Raw genomic sequence first — 18,923 nt, 5'->3', positions numbered from 1 at the left:
CCATAGCCTTTGACTGTGTGGATCATAACAAACAGTGGAGAATTCTTCAAGAGATGGGAATACCAGACCTCCTGACCTGCCTCCTGAGAAATCTGTATGCAGATCAAAAAGCAACATTTAGAACTGGACATGAAAAAACAGACTGGTTCCAAATCAGGAAAGGAGCATGTCAAGGCTGTATAATGTCACCCTGCTTATCTAACTTATATACAGAGTACATCATGAGAAATGCTGGACTGGATAAAGCATAACCTAGAATCAAGATTGCCAGGAGAAATATCAATAACCTCAGATATGCAAATGACACCACCCTTATGGTAGAAAGCAAAGAAGAATTAAAAAGCCTCTTGATGAAAGTAAAGGAGGAGAGTGAAAAGTTGGCTTAAAACTCAACCTTCAGAAAACTAAGATCATGGCATCCAGTATCGTCACTTCATGGCTTTATTTTTTAGGGCCCTAAAATCACTGGAGATGGTGACTGCAGCCATGCAATTAAAAGACGCTTGCTCTTTGGAAGAAAAGCTATGACCAACTTAGACAGCACATTAAAAAGCAGAGACATTACTTTACCAACAAAGGTCTGTCTAGTCAAAGCTATGGTTTTTCCATTAGTCATGTATGCATGTGAGAGTTGGACTATAAAGAAAGCTGAGCACTGAAGAATTGATGCTTTTGAACTGTAGTGTTGGAGAAGACTCTTGAGAGTCCCGTGGACTGCAAGGAGATCCAACCAATCCATCCTAAAGGAAATCAGTCCTGAATATTCATTGAAAGGACTGATGCTGAAGCTGAAATTCCAATACTTTGGCCACCTGATGTGAAGAACTGACTCACTGGAAAAGTCCCTGATGCTGGGAAAAATTGAAGGCGGGCGTAGAAGGGGCAACGGAGGGTGACATGGTTGGATGGCATCACCAATGCGATGGACATGAGTTTGAGTAGGCTCTGGGACTTGGTGATGGACAGGGAGGCCTGGCTTGCTGCAGTCCATGGGGACACAGAGTTGGACATGACTGAGTGACTGAATTGAACTGATAACAGAAGTAAGTAGTAGAAGAACTGGAATGTCAATGTCACCTGGAGGCAATATTCATGAAATGCTTGCACTTAACACTCAAAATATAATGAGCCCTAGGCACCTTATACCCTAATTTCCATGGGCTAAACTTGTTGATGGTAACACAAGTTCAAGGGGAAGAAAAAGGCATCATATATGAAACATCATTGTTAAAACAAAGATTACTTGATACCCTAAACAACATAGTGAAAAGAGAAAGGTTTTTTAAGGTCAGCTAGCAGACTGTGTGGATCACAATAAACTGTGGAAAATTCTGAAAGAGATGGGAATACCAGACCACCTGACCCGCCTCTTGAGAAACCTGTATGCAGATCAGGAAGCAACAGTTAGAACTAGACATGGAACAACTGACTGGTTCCAAACTGGGAAAGGAGTCCTTCAAGGCTGTATATTGTTACCTTGCTTATTTAACTTATATGCAGAGTACGTCATGAGAAATGCTGGGCTGGAAGAAAAGCACAAGCTGGAATCAAGATTGCCAGGAGAAATATCAGTAACCTCAGATATGCAGATGATACCACCCTTATGGCAGAAAGTGAAGAGGAATTAAAAAGCCTTTTGATAAAAGTGAAAGAGGAGAGTGAAAAAGTTGGGTTAAAGCTCAACATTCAGAAAATGAAGATCATGGCATCTGGTCCCATCACTTCATGGGAAATAGATGGGGAAACAGGGGAAACAGTGTCAGACTTTATTTTGGGGGGCTCCAAAATCACTGCAAATGGTGATTGCAGCCATGAAATTAAAATACGCTTACTCCATAGAAGGAAAGTTATGACCACCTAGATAGCATATTCAAAAGCAGAGACATTACATTGCCAACAAAGGTCAGTCTAGTCAAGGCTATGGTTTTTCCAGTGGTCATGGATGTGACAGTTAGACTGTGAAGAAAGCTGAGTGTCAAAGAATGATGCTTTTGAACTGTGGTGTTGGAGAAGACTCTTGAGAGTCCTTTGGACTGCAAGGAGATCCAACCATTCCATCCTAAAGGAGATCAGTCCTGGATGTTCATTGTAAGGACTGATGCTGAAGCTGAAACTCGAATACTTTGGTCACCTTATGTGAAGAGTTGACTCATTGGAGAAGACTCTGATGCTGGGAGGGATTGGGGGCAGGAGGAGAAGGGAACGACAGAGGATGAGATGGCTGGATGGCATCACCAACTCGATAAACATGAGTTTGGTTGAACTCCAGGAGTTGGTCATGGACAGGGAGGCCTGGCATGTTGCGATTCATGGGGTCGCAGAGTCGGACACAACTAAGCAACAGAAATGAGCTGAACTGAGCATTCTTTGACTCTTAGATAAGGTATTTAGTAGCTCTGTTACCTTAAGTATATACTAACACTTGCTTAGCTCCAGTTGCTCTTTTGTATACTGGACAAATAATATCTACTTTTTAAGGTGATTAAATATAGAGATCATTTGTTAAAGATATCTAACATAAAAGGTAACCACTACGTAACAATTATTATTCAAGTAGGGGCTGATTATACATAGTAGGTCGATAGTAGATCACACTTTTTCATCTTCCTTATTGAGATTAACACATACCAAATGCCTGAATTCATGAAGTTTCACATTTTTCCACCTTTATTTACCAATTCTGATTTATTTCTGATTTATTCAATGAAATCAGCCCTGATTCACAAACATCATACATAGCAATCTTTGCTGTTTTCAGAATCTGCTTCCTCACTCTACATTTGAAAGTCACCTCAAATAACTGGAGGAATAGACATTTATCCTGAAACTCTCTAGTAAATACTCTGGGCAGGACCCAATGGATTAATCATTATATGCAAACTTTTTAAATCAAGAATAAAATAGTTAACTATTCATAGAAATGTGGAACAATGGACTATTTTTTTTAGAATATAGTAAACAATCCTCTAGTTCCAAATGTCTCTAACCAAGAAAAGTAAGAAAAAGACAAACAAAAAAACAAACAAAAAATCCTTTCATTCTGGAACCCAAAACACCATACACTTTAATAGCCCAAGTGAGCTCACTTAAGATGAATGAGGATAGATTGTGACCCTCCTTGAAACCTGGTTTGCCCACTACAGAGCTGCTACAGTATCTCTTTTAAGAGGAGAAACCAGTACATTGTGTCTGGCACTGCTTAGATAAACAGAGTGTTCATAGTGGCAGTCTCAGCTTGTTTGTAATTATTTTAGTCACTCAGTCATGTCCAAATCTTTGTGACCCCATGGTCTACAGCTCACAAGTTTCCCCTGGCCATGGGAATACTGGAGTGGATTCCATTTCCTTCTCCAGGAGATTTTCCTGATCCAGGAATCAAACCCATATGTTTCATTGGCAGGCTATTTTTTACCACTGAGACACTAGGGAAGCCCTCAGTCAGTTCAGTCACTCAGTCGTATCCGACTCTTTGCGACCCCATGAATCGCAGTACGCCAGGCCTCCCTGGCCATCACCAACTCCCGGAGTTCACTCAGACTCATGTCCATCGAGTCAGTGATGCCATCCAACCATCTCATCCTCTGTCGTCCCCTTCTCCTCCTGCCCCCAATCCCTCCCAGCATCGGGGTCTTTTCCAATGAGTCAACTCTTCACATAAGGTGACCAAAGTATTCGAGTTTCAGCTTCAGCATCAGTCCTTCCAAAGAAATCCCAGGGCTGATCTCCTTCACAATGGACCGGTTGGATCCCCTTGCAGTCCAAGGGACTCTCAAGAGTCTTCTCCAGCACCACAGTTCAACAGCATCAATTCTTCGGTGCTCAGCTTTCTTCACAGTCCAACTCTCACATCCATACATGACCACTGGAAAAACCATAGCCTTGACTAGACGGAACTTTGTTGGCAAAGTAATGTCTCTGCTTTTGAATATGCTATCTAGGTTAGTTATAACTTTTCTTCCAAGGAGTAAGCTTCTTTTAATTTCATGGCTGCATTCACCATCTGCAGTGATTTTGGAGACCCCCAAAACAAAGTCTGACATTGTTTCTACTGTTGCCCCATCTATTTCCCATGAAGTGATGGGACCAGATGCCATGATCTTCATTTTGTGAATCTTGAGCTTTAAGCCAACTTTTTCACTCTCCATTTTCACTTTCATCAAGAGGCTTCTTAGTTCCTCTTCACTTTCTGCCATAAGGGTGGTGTCATCTGCATATCTGAGATCTATGTAATTACAAAGGAGAGGTGCCTCTGGCTGTTATCAATTCAACTTTTTTATGAAGCCAAGTGTGGAACCCTGAAATACCACATGGAAATAAGTAGTAATGAACATAACATTTCATCCACACTTTGTATATTTACAAGCCAAATTTTCAACTTTCTCATGACTCTTGTTTCCCTTCTTTTGAAAGAAGATATAATCAAAACAAAATTCTTTAGGCACTCTCCCACAATCTCTTTGATGTAAGAAAAATCCAGCTGCAATTTATTCCCTCTTCCTTTTATCTCCTGGGAAAAGGAGAAGTTGGCTGATTTAACCTAGTCCTAGCTTTTATTACAAGGAAGAAAAAAAAAAGTGTCATAAAGGATGAAATAAGAGTGATGGAGAATTTTTCCCTTGAATACTATTGCAAGATTCTATCTGGTCCTTCTAAGTATCATATCTAATGTATTTTACAGAAACATAAAATTTCAATACTTGTTTTTAGATTCAACAGAATAGGCATATATCCCTTACTGTGAAGGTTTTAATGTAAAAAGGAATGCAATGAGAGCCATCTTCTAGAAGCTACAACTTGCTTCACAAAATTCATTATGCTTATAAAGTGACGGTGGCTTGAAACTTGTGACAGTGGCTTGAAACTTGTACCAGAGTCATACAAGTTATACTCGTATTGAAAAGGCAAACTAATTGTTTATATGGTAGCAAAGCAATGAGTGATGATAGATGGTGAAAATGTATAAATATTAAGCCTGTAGCACTGGTACTAATGTGTGTAACCAAGAGGAAAAAGTGACCATATGCTAGATAATCATCTTTTCCATTCAGTAATTATCTTTTCAATATGCTTTATGGATATAGCTTCATTTTGCTAATTTTAGTTAGCTTTATCTATATTATAACCCACTCCAGTGTTCTTGCTTGGAGAATCCCCATGGACAGAGGAGCCTGGTGGGCTACAGTCCATGGGGTTGCAAAGATTTGGACACAACTGAGTGACTAAGCATAGCACTCAGTAAACAAAGATCCATAAGATATACTCACCTGAGAACATAACAATATTTAAAACAATTTCTTTCAGATATGGTTTCAAGTAAAAAAGATTGGCTTTAAAACAGAGAACCTGTATATTGGGAAAAGGTACATTATAGCTGCCCAACTAACCTTTTTTTTCTATTAGAAAGAAGTGAAAAAGAACTAGATGCTCAAGAAATGGCTTAAAGGATTTGGTTCCCAGTAGCCTGAGCAATTATTATAATTACACTGTTAGGGATGCTCCTTTAGAGGACTGTAGATTTTATTAAGGTCTATTTCCAAAGCAATTTTTGGATTTAAAAGTAGAATAACTCAGTAAATGTTGTTCTCACTGGGAGTCATTCCAAGTCCCTGGAAGCTTCCATACAAAGACAATATTTAGAAAACGAGGACTAAAATAATCCTTTTAAATATTTCTCTTGATTGGAATTGGTTCAATTTATTCTGGATGTAGATTACTGTGAAAGAAATTCTAAGTTAAATTTCCTACATATGTCTTGCTCTTGGGATCTCTATAAATATTTTAGACTACTGTATTTTGATATTTCTTGTCATGTATGTATGTTGCTTTATGCTGTCCAATACCTTTGCCCCTTCTTCTAGGAGTAACATTTCTCTTTGTTTAGGGGACCTGCATCTCCCCACTCTAGCAATGTGGAAAGCTTATCCTATAGTCACTTGACCCCTGCTCAAAGAATAAGCAGTTGAGACTGTGCTATCATTCTGTTCTTCAACACTAGGTCAGTGTCAGAATATTTTCTGGAGATTTTTCTTAGGTCCTTTTTGGTTATAGAACATACATACATGAATATGACAGTTGAAGAGATTGAAAACAGTACTAAGAAGGAAGAAATGTGAGATTAAACATTGCTGTGCTGGCCTCTCCAGCTCTTGGGGCATTTCTGCTTCTCTTGAACCTTTCTTGACCTTTCACTGCATGAATTGTCCCAGTTTCCTACCAATAAATCCTATATTTTCTAAAAGTAGTATGATTTTCAAATAAAAATTATTTCTAACATAGAAATTCTGCCTAAGCATCTGATATTACTATAATGTAATACATTTTAGAGTACTTTGTGCAATATTATCTAAATCATAGAGTAAGATGTCAACCTCAAAGGGCCACAAGTACTTAAAATATTTATAAGTGTAAGAATTAGATAACAATCTGGAGATTATGCTCAGAATATGCATTGTTATTTCTAGATATGGAAATAATAATTGTTTATAAAAAATAAGCATTAGGATTAGTGCTTCATGTTCATTGCTTCAAGTGGAATCTGTATTTGTGTGAAGTTCTGAACTACATATAGAAATATAGAATGTTATTAGCTACCTGTGAAATAGTTTTATGTGATTTTATATCCTCAGTTACTAAAGGAACTGAATTACAGTTTTGTTGTTTCTGTTGTTGCTTTTTCATTCTTAAAAAGTTGAGAATGAAATTTTTTGCCAATTTGTGTAACACTCATTTTAGTATTTTTCCAAATATTATTATTTAACAGTGTTTATCTTATCCCCAACTTACTGTAATGATGTCAAAATTAGTTGTTCTAGTCTTTATATTACCTAGAGAAATTTAACAAAGTGCTTATAACATAGGCACTGAGTAAATGTTAAGTATAACTTTTAATGAACATGCTTAGACTTTGAAGATATGAAATGTTAATTGTTTTTTCCTAGTACATTACCATTGTCTGTCGACAGTGTAAATCTGAAAAATACACTGCATATAAAGGTAGGTATTTCCCACTATAAATATTTCATGCCAAACAAGGAAGATAAAATCATCTAATAAAAGGTAAAATTCCAAAAGAAAGAAAAAAAAAGTTAAGAACTAAAAAGCCTATTGTTTTTATTCAAAGGAGTAAAATGATATATTATAAATGTGTCAAAGAACTCTTTAGGCATTAAAAGTTTAAAGTAAGTGAAGTATCAGATACAAGCACCAAAAACAAAGTGCAAGACAATTTAATTTTGTAGATAAATAGAAGTTGTTTCTTGTCACCTTTTCATGGCAAAATTGACATGTTTGGTTTCTGGAAGAATAACAATTTAAGAAATGTATGTGTTATTCTGCAACTCAATGTGGGTAAAAATGAGTCCCATTTTGGATTTAAAATCACAATTTCTCTAATCTGTATTTTGTGAAGATTACCAACCCAAGGATGACAAATGCGTAACAACACTACTCTAAACATGTATATGAGATGGAATCTCACCCAGTTCTGTCTGCTCCTCTATTTTCTTTCACTTTCACTGTATTTTCTTTACTTCTATAGTTATGGAGGTCCTGGTGGCAACAACAACAGCAAATAAAGTCTACACTGAAACATGATGGCTCAGGTCACAGAGGAAACATGAGAAGGGATGATGTGATGAGACAGGTTAAGTTACAGCTTAGAGAAAAGGAGAAAGGCTCAAACTATTCCAACTCCAAGTTATTTCCATTTCCCATAGCAGGTACCACATACTGCATGAATGAGCTTTCCAATCATTTCCACTCCAACATTTGAGACAACTTGGCACACACTAAGTAAAACATAAATAACCTTATCATTATTTTTACAAAGAAAATCAATGTTGTTGTTAAACCACTAAATTTGATAGTAGTTTTTACCTGACACTAGGTACTGGAGCACTGGAGAAGAGTGATTTAAATGATTATGGACTTTGCTTCAGAAATGATGAAAGCCATAAACATTTGAAAAAACATATTTAAGCTTTCAAAGATAAACAAAATTATCAACCCCTAATTATAGAAGCAGGGAATACATCCTTCAAGAATATGACAAAATAAAGACATATTTAGGTCAAAAATATTAATAGAATTTGTTCCCAGCAGAACTGTACAATTGGAAATATTTAAGGCAGTGCTTCAGACTGCAATAGACTCAGATCTTTAGCAACAAATAAGAAGTATCAGAAATTTAAGTAAAAAAAAAAAAAAAGAAATTTAAGTAAATTTGGCTGTATAAAACAAAGATTACCATCTTTATGTATAAAATAGAGATATTGTATCTTGGATAACTATACCATAAAAGATGATGGAGTTAGGATAGACTAAGAGTTGTGAGATTTTCCATACTTTAAGTGAAAGTTTATAATATTAACCCTAAATGGACTGCAGAAATTAGAGGATTGATAATATAACCCCTGGAGCAACCAAAATCATATGTAGCTGAAAATCAATGAATAAATTAAAATAGAATTATGAAAAAAAGTGAGAAAAAAGTGCAGAGAAATAAAAATCAGAGGTGACAGTCCAAATAAAATTATAAAAAATAAAATATTCAGCCTAAATGCAAGTATATAAGCAATCATATTAAATGTAAATTTAATTATTGATATAATTAAAGGCAAATAAGACCAGAATGGATAAAAAAAGAAAAATGCAATTCTGTATTGTCAATTTTACTCTAAATATAAAATCTAATGTAAACCAAAAGTAAACTATCTATAGATAGATATAGTGAATCAATAAGAAGAAAATCCTCTATATAAAATTTTACACATTTTATTATTAACTATTTAATATATGACTCAGGCATCTCAAGCCTTGATTCTTATTCACTATCCATGTACTTTCTTTGCCAGGAAGCTGGGGAATATTTTGATCCTATGCTTTTTCTCCATGACACCTATTTTCACAATACCAGGTGAGTTATTGTAGATGGAATTAGTATTTCTAGACGTCACACCTAAATTCAATGCTGTTACTTAACTGTACTAAAAACTGTCAACTAAAAAAAAAAAAAAAGATGCACAACATGAGAGTATAAGTTAGGTTTTATTTAGAGCAAAATGAAGACTGCAGCCCAGGAGAGAGCACCTCAGATAGCTCCAAGAGACTGCTCCAAAGAGGTAGGTGGGGAAGGTTAAATATTTAAGATTTTGGTGAAGGGGGAGTTCAGTGAAATCAAGTGCTTACTTTACAAAAGGTTTTCTGCTAGTCACAAGGAGATGATGCCACTATAAAGGGATTTAGTGCTTTTCTAGATGTGAGGAAATGCAAGCAAGGATTGGGATCATGAAATCTGTTTCTGAAGACAGAGAATAAAAAGGTTGGATGGAATCACTGATTCAATGGACATGGGTTTGAGCAAACTCTGAGAAATTATGAAGGATAAGGAAATCTGGTGTGCTGCATTCATGGGGTCACAGAGAGTGGATAGGACATAGTGACTGAACAACACAAAGACCTGTTCCCCAGTTTCCCTGGAGCACATAGTGCCTCATTCTCCACCCTGAACTCCCTTCAGGGCAGGTCAAAGGTCAGCAACTGAGGCAGCACACGATTCAATTTCAGCAGAGGCAGATGACAAATGCCCTTGACAAGTGCCAATTTGTAGTGGACAGAACCACATCAATATATCCCATGAAAATGAAATCAAATTATCCTCAACTGATCTTTACCTTTGGCCACATGAAATTTTGACATCACCAGATGTAAGAGGAACAGAAACAGCCTCAGCAAACTAGTGTTAAATACCCTAAATTTATAGTATTTATTAAAAAAAAAAAAAGATGGGCCTGTTTACATATTGCTATTTCCATTCAAAATGCCTTAGAAGAGGCCTGTGCACGTGCATGTAATTGACCTTGAAGCTTAAGCTTTGTTAATTACCCACCAAATCCACTTCTAATCATGCAAATCTAAACAAGTACTCCCAAGTACTATAAGAAAAAAGGAAGTAAAAGTCCCTGGAAAAGGAATTACATGGATTCAGACAATGAAAACATCAGCAGGAGCTATGATGAACTAGAAGGTAGTGGCCCTTCCTCTTTACTTGTGTGACTCTGCCTAGTGAGAAAAATGAAGTGCCAATAATTATAGCATTTTGTTACCAAAGTTATTGCCCCAGAATCATACCCCTGTTCCTCTCTGGATTAGAAACCAATTATTCTTATCTAAGTTCCAGGAGGAGGCTGCAAAAAAGAAACAGAAAAATAAATAAAAGAATTGGTTAGAACCAACTAGGCCCATGACGGAGAAATATCTGACTTCCAGTAGATCTCGAGTCTCATTATATATGCTCATGTTCATTGTAATACATTAGCATGCTAAATAACACATCCATCAGCACACTGACAGTTGAAGATTGCTGCGCCAACTGGAAAAGCTCATACAAGGACTGAAAAGAGGAGAGTTGAATTGGTTCCAGCTCCAAACCATACCTGTGTTCTCAGATAATACATAAATATTCCTCCCACTCTTCCAAAACTGTTCCTTTTTACTTTCAACTTTTCTATATATTTGGTGTCTCCACCTCAGTTGGGTTGAAAAGTTGATTTGTGAACTATCCATTCTTTGGCCAGTGACTAAAGGTTATGATGTTTTAGTCTCAGCCTTGTTTTCATTATTGACTGCATGAATCTGATCAGAAAAAGAACCTCCCTGGCTGAGACAAAGGGTCTCTGCCCAAAATGAGATCCCATTGCAGGTCCAGTCAACCAACTGAGTAACAACCTGACTTGTCCATTAACCTGGGAAGTTGGGAGTTAGATTAAACCTGACAAAGTATTTTTGTTCCAGATCCAGACTGATAGCTACAAATTAATAACCACAAAATAAAAAAGTGAAGTGAGCACAGTGCGTATTCCTGTGTTAATTAGTACTAGAAATTCTCTCCTCTCTTTTTGTTAAACAATACTGAAAATAAGTGAAAATAATCTAGCTATCTGTTCCAAGAAATACTTTCTCTTGGAAACTAAGACTGTCAACCAACTAAAGAGTTTATCAAAACTTGATTTTTCCATTCTGTGCTCTCCAGTCCGAAGTTAGTATGTCTTAAACTATGTTCAATCATAAACTAGTTTCCTACTTTGCAAGATATACCTAGAAACCATCCACTCTCGATTCTGAAATGGAACAATGTCCCCTGACTTCTCTCTCTGAAATATCATCAAAGTTTTGTCAAGGTGGTATTCTCCTCTCCTGAAATAACTCTAATACATTTGGCTTTGCTTGATCAGCAATTTTTTACAGTAAACATTTTGGTTGTTGTCAATGGACACAGGGAAAAGCAATAAACAAAGGACTAGGGAGTAAAAAGCAAAAGAAGTCCTCAGATTTTAAACAGGTGTCTTTCTCTTTGAGATACATTATTCTACATTCATTCATGGAAGGAATTGAAACCAAAGGTTTGACCTGAAGGTAATTCACATATAAAACAGATAGGTACTGCTTGATCAAAGTTAGAATATGGATAAAAATAAAGGCAAGTGTGAACTTTGCTTTTTTTTTTTTTTTTTTGGATATACAGACTTGTACTATGTTTCCCTGGTGGCTTAGGCAGTAAAGAATCTGCCTGTGATGCAGGAGACTCAGACTTGATCCCTGGGTCAGGAAGATCCCCTGGAGAAGGAAATGGCTGTCCACTCCAGTGTTCTTGCCTGGAGAATCCCATGGACAGAGGACCCAGGCAGGTTGAGGTCCATGAGATCAAAAAGAGTCAGACACAACTGAGTGACTAACACTACTACTGGGAATATAGTAGATGCTTCCTGTGGTATCTCTTATTGAATAAAAGTAAGCAAGATACAGGATATAAGAACTTTCTCTCCGTTTTCTTATGTTGATTAACTACAAAAATTGTTTTAGTTATCTGTGTTTCAGTTTCCTCATCCGTATAATCACAACACTTTCTAACTTATAATTATGATGAAGAGATAATATAGCATAATTACAGTTTAAAGACCTTTCTGAATTCTGCAAGGAACATTCAAAAGGAGTCTATACTAAAATTGGATTATTATTAAAAGCAATGCTTCTTACTCCTGAAATAATTAATAAAGGCACTTTATGTTATGATAAAATATGGCTTCACTAAGCACAGGAAAAAATAACTTAAAAGTGTTTTAGTTGAATGTAGGATTTTCATAATTGAAAGAAATAAATTTTGCCAAGCTATTTGTATATGCAAAGGATAGACTTCATAAACTGAAATTAGCTAAAGGTCAAGCATAAAATGAATCAGTTCTTAAATACTAATTAGTGCTTTACCAAATTACATGAGAACATTTATGGATACAAAACTGAATAGTAAAGATTAAAAACGGAGAGTGTGGGTAGACTTAATAATTTATTCCTCCTACACTAGTCAGGATTTCTGACTGTTTCATTTCTCAAGTACAATTAAATAGTCTTTTCTTCCTTCTCTTCTTTTTTTTCCTTTGTGAATAAGACTGTTAATATAACTTTTAATTCATCTACATTAATAACTAAAGGGGAAGTATTCAAAATTGAGAGGGGAAACATTTTAAATTAAATTTAAAAGCTTTTTTACTTGTTTATACACCACACTTCATTATCTTCATTATTTTGTGTCAATGAAGTACTTTGTTCCAGAAAACAATGGGTTCTCCAAATACAGTCTTTTTATTAGATTCATTATTCCCCCATGGCTTGCTTTCAGCCTGACAATTACATTTGTAGTTAAGGTCATTTGCATATATGACTGGAAAACTGAGATAATTGCAGTAAGCTATAAAAAGATTATTTTAGGATAATAAATTCCTTTAGGAACTACCTCATTTGTGCGGCTCAATTTGCTGACATCAGTTTCATGATGTGCAAATACAGGAGGTACGGACAAAATCATAATATGCATATGATTGTTTTCTGGAAAGGTCACAGGAACTGAGATCTCAGAGAAGTTGAATCTAGTTATAAAAAATAGATTCTTTGGGGGAAGAGAAAATAAAGCCCCCCAAAAAAGGTTTTCTGATATCTCTTCCTATGATCACTTGATCTGGAAGAACAATAACTTAAACCCAGTTTTTCCAGATCCCTTTCTCCAACTGCCCCTCACCCATTTTTGAACAGTTTTAGATTATAAAAATATTACCAGTTTCCCCAGAGGTGGTTTACGAAAGGATTCCTTTCAAAATATAACTGCTTTCTGATAATGCACCTGCTCCCCAAGTTCTCACAGTGACTAACAATGAGATTAAGATTGTTTTCATGTCTATTAACACAATATCCACTCTACAGCTCATGGCCCAAAGAATTTTTATGACTCAAGTGCAAGGAGATCCAACCAGTCCATCCTAAAGAAGATCAGTCCTGGGTGTTCATTGGGAGGACTGATGTTGAAGCTGAAACTCCAATACTTTGGTCACCTCATACAAACAGTTGACTCATTGGAAAAGATCCTGATGCTGGGAAAGATAGGAGAAGGGGACGACAGAGAATGAGGTGGTTGGATGGCATCACTGATTCAATGGACATGAGTTTGCTAAACTCTGGGAGTTTGTGATGGACAGGGAGGCCTGGTGTGCTGCGGTTCATGGGGTCACAAAGAGTCGGACACGACTGAGCAACTGAACTGAAGACTATAGCTTGCATAGATAGTGATTCCACTATTATATTTGGGAAAAGTCAACTGAAAATTTCCTGGACAGGATTCATCACTCTAGATGTCATTAAAAACATTGGTGTTTCATTGGAGAGTTTAAAATTTCCACATTAATGGGACTTTAGAAATGATAACCATGTCCAGAGTACTAATAAGTGAATCAAAGGCATTCTTTATTTGATGTGGTATTCTTGACTTTGAACATTTCTTTTTTGATTCTTTCTTAATGCTGTCATCTCTGCATATATTACCTCTCTGTTCTTTTATGCTCTCTAATTTTTATCCCATTGGAACCCTTAACATATTAAAAATATCTATTTTAATTCTCTGTATTTGGTGATTTTAAGATTTGTGTCATCTTGTACCAGGTCCAAATGTTTACTTTGCTTTTTCAGTCTATCTTTTCTTGTCTCTCAGTCTGTGTTATAATTTTTTTGAAAGCCATGTCTCACGTATTGGGCAACAGGAATTAAAGCAATTAGTCCTTTATTTTTAGGATTTATGCTGATCTGTCTAGAAAATGGGCTGTGTTTAATATTTATAGTTCTGTAGCTATCAAAGGCTTCAGTTTACTGTAATTTCCTGTTGTTTTTCTTCCTTTTTTATCTCTGTGTTTCCCTAAGTTCAGTTCAGTTCAGTTCAGTTCAGTCTCTCAGTCGTGCCTGACTCTTTGTGACCCCATGAATTGCAATGTGCCAGGCTTCCCTATCCATCAGCAACTCCGGGAGTTCACCCAAACTCATGTCCATCGAGTCGCTGATGCCATCCAGCCATCTCATCCTCTGTTGTTCCCTTTTCCTCCTGCCCCCAATCCCTCCCAGCATCAGGATCTTTTCCAATGAGTCAACTCTTTCCATGAGGTGACCAAAGTATTGGAGTTTTAGCTTCAGCATCAGTCCCTCCACTGAACACCCAGGACTGATCTCCTTTAGAATGGAGTGATGGATCTCCTTGCAGTCCAAGGGACTCTCAAGAGTCTTCTCCAACACCACAGTTCAAAAGCATCAATTCTTCAGTGCTCAGCTTTCTTCACAGTCTAACTCTCACATCCATACATGACCACTGGAAAAACCATAGTCTTGACTAGATGGACCCTTGTTAGCAAAGTGATGTCTCTGCTTTTGAATATGCTATCTAGGTTGGTCATAACTTTCCTCCCAAGGAGTAAGCATCTTTTAATTTCATGGCTGCAATCACCATCTGCAGTGATTTTGGAGCCCCAAAATATAAAGTCTGACACTGTTTCCCCTGTTTCCCCATCTATTTCCCATGAGGTGATGGGACCAGATGCCATGATCTTAGTTTTCTGAATGTTGAGCTTTAAGTCAACTTTTTCACTCTCCTCTTTCACTTTCATCAAGAGGTTTTTTAGCTCCTCTTCACTTTCTGCCATAATGGTGGTGTCAACTGCATATCTGAGGTTACCAATATTTCTCTTGGCAATCTGGATTCCAGCTTGTGCTTCTTCCAGCCCAGCGTTTCTCATGATGTTCTCTGCATAGAAGTTAAATAAGCAGGGTGACAATATACAGCCTTGATGGACTCCTTTTCTTATTTGAAACCAGTCTGTTGTTCCATGTCCAGTTTTAACTGTTGCTTCCTGATCTGCATATAGGTTTCTTGAGAGGCAGGTCAGGTGGTCTGCTATTCCCAACTCTTTCAGAATTTTCCACAGTTTATTGTGATCCACACAGTCAAAGGCTTTGGCATAGTCAATAAAGCAGAAGTAGATGTTTTTCTGGAACTCTCTTGCTTTTTCCATGATTCAGCAGATGTTGGCAATATGATCTCTGGTTCCTCTGCCTTTTCTAAAACCAGCTTGAACATCTGGAAGTTCATGGTTCACGTATTGCTGAAGCCTGGCTTGGAGAATTTTGAACATTACTTTACTAGCATGTGAGATGAGTGCAATTGTGGGGTAGTTTGAGCAATCTTAGGCATTGCCTTTCTTTGGGATTAGAATGAAAACTGACCTTTTCCAGTCCTGTGGCTGGAGTTTTACAAAATTTTCCAGCTTCCCTCACCATGTGCCAGCTACTTTGTCTTTGGTGTGTGTTTCCCTAAAGTCTCTGTTAAATAAAGTCAGTATCTTCCAGCTCTCCTTGTTCTAATCAGTTTTTTTATACTGAAGTCCTATTGAATAGGGACTTCCCCTGGTGGCTCACTGGTAAAGAATATGCCTTATAATACAGGAGATGTGGGTTCAGTCCCTGGGTTGGGAAGATCCCCTAGAGAAGGAACTGGCAACCCACTCCAGTATTCCTGCCTGGGAAATCCCATGGACAGAGGAGCCTGGTGGGCCACAGTCCAATTGGTCACAAAAGAATCAGATGTGACTTAGTGACTAAAGAATGACAATACATGGCAAATAATGCCAAATAAAGATCTGATAAAATATTACACTTATATTCTTAACAACAGAATCCAAATGTGCATTAACTTTAATTTGACAGTTATTAAAATATATTCATGTGTGCATGCTCTTTTAAGTGAAAGTTGCTCAGTCATGTCCACCTCTTTGCCACCCCCCTGGCCTATACAGTTCATGGAATTCTCCAAGCCAGACGATTTCCTTTCTCCAGGGGATCTTCCCAATCCAGGGATCAAACCCAGGTCTCCTGCATTGCAGGCAGATTCTTTACCAACTGAACTATCAGGGAAGCCTGCATGCTCTTTTAAATTGGTCACAAAAGAACTTTTCTATTTAACAAGTGGAAATTGCATTACAGTTTTGATATTTTGTATATTTTAAGGAGAAGAAAGTATTTCAGGTAATCTATTGATTTTAAAATAGCAACTTTGCAATAGAACAATGCAGTATGTCAATAAGAAGGAAAAATCTCTGAAAAATTCATCCATATTTAGTTTCAATGGAAAACAACTGTAACACTCTTTGAGTCTATGTTCTCAGTACAGATTTAAAATGTCCCTCTCTCTATTGCAGGAGAGAGGTGTAGTAGAGAGTTCTTTGTTGGCTGCTCTCTGCTGATTAAAAAAAGACAGAGGAAGAAGAAGAAGAAATAAATTTGCTCAGTCATGTCTCACTGTTTGGGATCCCATGAACTGTGGCCCACCAGGCTCCTCTGTTCATGGGAGTTCCTGGGGCAAGAACATTGGTGGGTCACCATTTCTTTCTCCAGGGGATCTTTTCCACCCATGGATTGAAACTGGGTGTCCTAGCATTTCAGGCAGTTTCCTTACCATCTCAGCCCCCAAGAAAGCCTAAGAGCCAATTCTGGTGGGTAGTGCAGGGAGGGATCCATGTCTGCTCAAATATAGATCTGACCAGCTTTTGAAAGAAACCAGGAAAACAACATCTTCTGATATGGATTTTGTTGTCAATTAAAATGTGCTGATTTGATGGATAAAACAAATCTTATAGATATGAATGTAATGCTTATGTTATAAATTATGATGCTAATTTCAGAATGCATCTTTGGAAAAGTCTACTAAAAGGGAAATTTGGTACTGAACTCTTGAATTGACAAAATGAAAACAAAATTGAGTGAAGAGTCAAATACATTTTGATCATTGAAATATAAAGTCACACACACACACAAGTATATATATATATATAATATTTCACACAATACATTTACCAATAATAAGCATCGTTACTCTGTCCTGGTATGAGGGTCCATGCATACTGGTTTTTGTTTAACAACTGTGTGAAAAGCAAAGTCATCAACGGCTTTGTCCATTGGTGCATGATTTATTAATTTGAAATTTAGAATCTGTTTCAAATTAGATGAGAGAGAGATATTAATAAATATTGTAAGTTATTATCATCTGGCATGTTATTTAATGTGCTCTAGTATTCCAGCTTGTGATCTCTCAAAATTGGAGGATTGGATATAAGTCAGAAAAAACAACTAAGGAAACAAAGACCTTCCATCTCTATTATTACAGCCTTTGGAATTGATACCCATTTCAAGAAATATTTACCAGAAATTTAAACTGGATTACTTATTATTTATGTACATAGCTAAGAAAAAAATTGTAATTACAATTATACTTTTGATTTGAGAATTTCACTGTTTTGTTTGTTTAGTCACTAACATAAACTGCTTTGTTCTTGTATTTTGTTTTAAAATATGTGTGTTTGGTTTATTTATAGGTGCAAGTAAGAAATGAGATTCTACTTTTAAAATTACATTTCAGTTTGAATTAAAGCCTTCATGTTTATTGGAATAGTATGAGCCTCTTGGCCACAGGCCAGTTTTCTTTGTTGTGTTTTAGACCATCAGTATGGGAAACTGGGGAAGGCAATGGCACCCCACTCCAGTACTCTTGCCTGGAAAATCCCATGGACGGAAGAGCCTGGTAGGCTGCAGTCCACGGGGTCACTAGGAGTTGGACATGACTGAGCGATTTCACTTTCACTTTTCACTTTCATGCATTGGATAAGGAAATGGCAACCCACTCCAGTATTCTTGCCTGGAGAATCCCAGGGACAGGGGAGCCTAGTGGTCTACAGTCTATGGGGTCGCACAGAGTTGGACATGAGTGAAGCGACTTAGTAGCAGCAGCAGCAGCATGGGAAATAAGATATGTAAATAGCTTAAACTGAGGAGGCAGGGATTAGTTCACTGAGGTACAGCTGAACTTGATTCCTCTTCTACAGAATAACTTTCAAAATTATTTGGACAACATTTACTAAAATATTTTATCCTAAGCAAAAAGTCAATGATATGAGACACTATGTATGACAAACAGTGAAATCAAAGAAAAAAGACTATGAATAAAAAGTGTCTTGGGTTCTTCTTCTGGTAGAAGTAGTATTTTCTAGTGGTTAAAGTGCAGGCTGTTAATTCAGGCTATTTTATTTGCTTAATTAATTTATTTATTTTAATTGGAGGCTAATTACTTTACTAGTTTTCTGTGAGTATGGTTTCAGTGTTTCTGCCCTCTGATGCCCTCTTGCAACACTTACCATCTTACTTGGATTTCTCTTACCTTGGGCATGGGGTATCGCTTCACGGCTGATTCAGCAAAGTACAGCCACTGCTCCTTACCTTGGATGAGGGGTATCTCCTTACCGCCGCGGTTCCTGACCTTCAGCGTGGGATAGCTCCTCTAGGCCCTCCTGTGCCTGTGCAGCCACCACTCCTCGGGTTGCTCCTCCCGGCTGATGGGCCTGGCCTCGGGCTCAGAGTGGCTCCTCAGGGTCACTGCCCCTGACCTCGGACATGGGGTGTCTCCTCCCAGCTGCGACTGACCTCGGACACGGGTAATTCCTCTCGGCCACTGCCCCTGACCTCGGACGCAGGGTAGCTCCTCTCGGCGGGGCTTAGTGCACCGGCTCGCA

Source organism: Oryx dammah, unplaced genomic scaffold (assembly GCF_014754425.2).
Source record: "Oryx dammah isolate SB20612 unplaced genomic scaffold, SCBI_Odam_1.1 HiC_scaffold_2, whole genome shotgun sequence".
Taxonomy (NCBI): Eukaryota; Metazoa; Chordata; class Mammalia; order Artiodactyla; family Bovidae; genus Oryx; species Oryx dammah.
The sequence above is the reverse complement of the archived record's forward strand: the minus strand, read 5'-3'. Positions refer to the sequence as shown.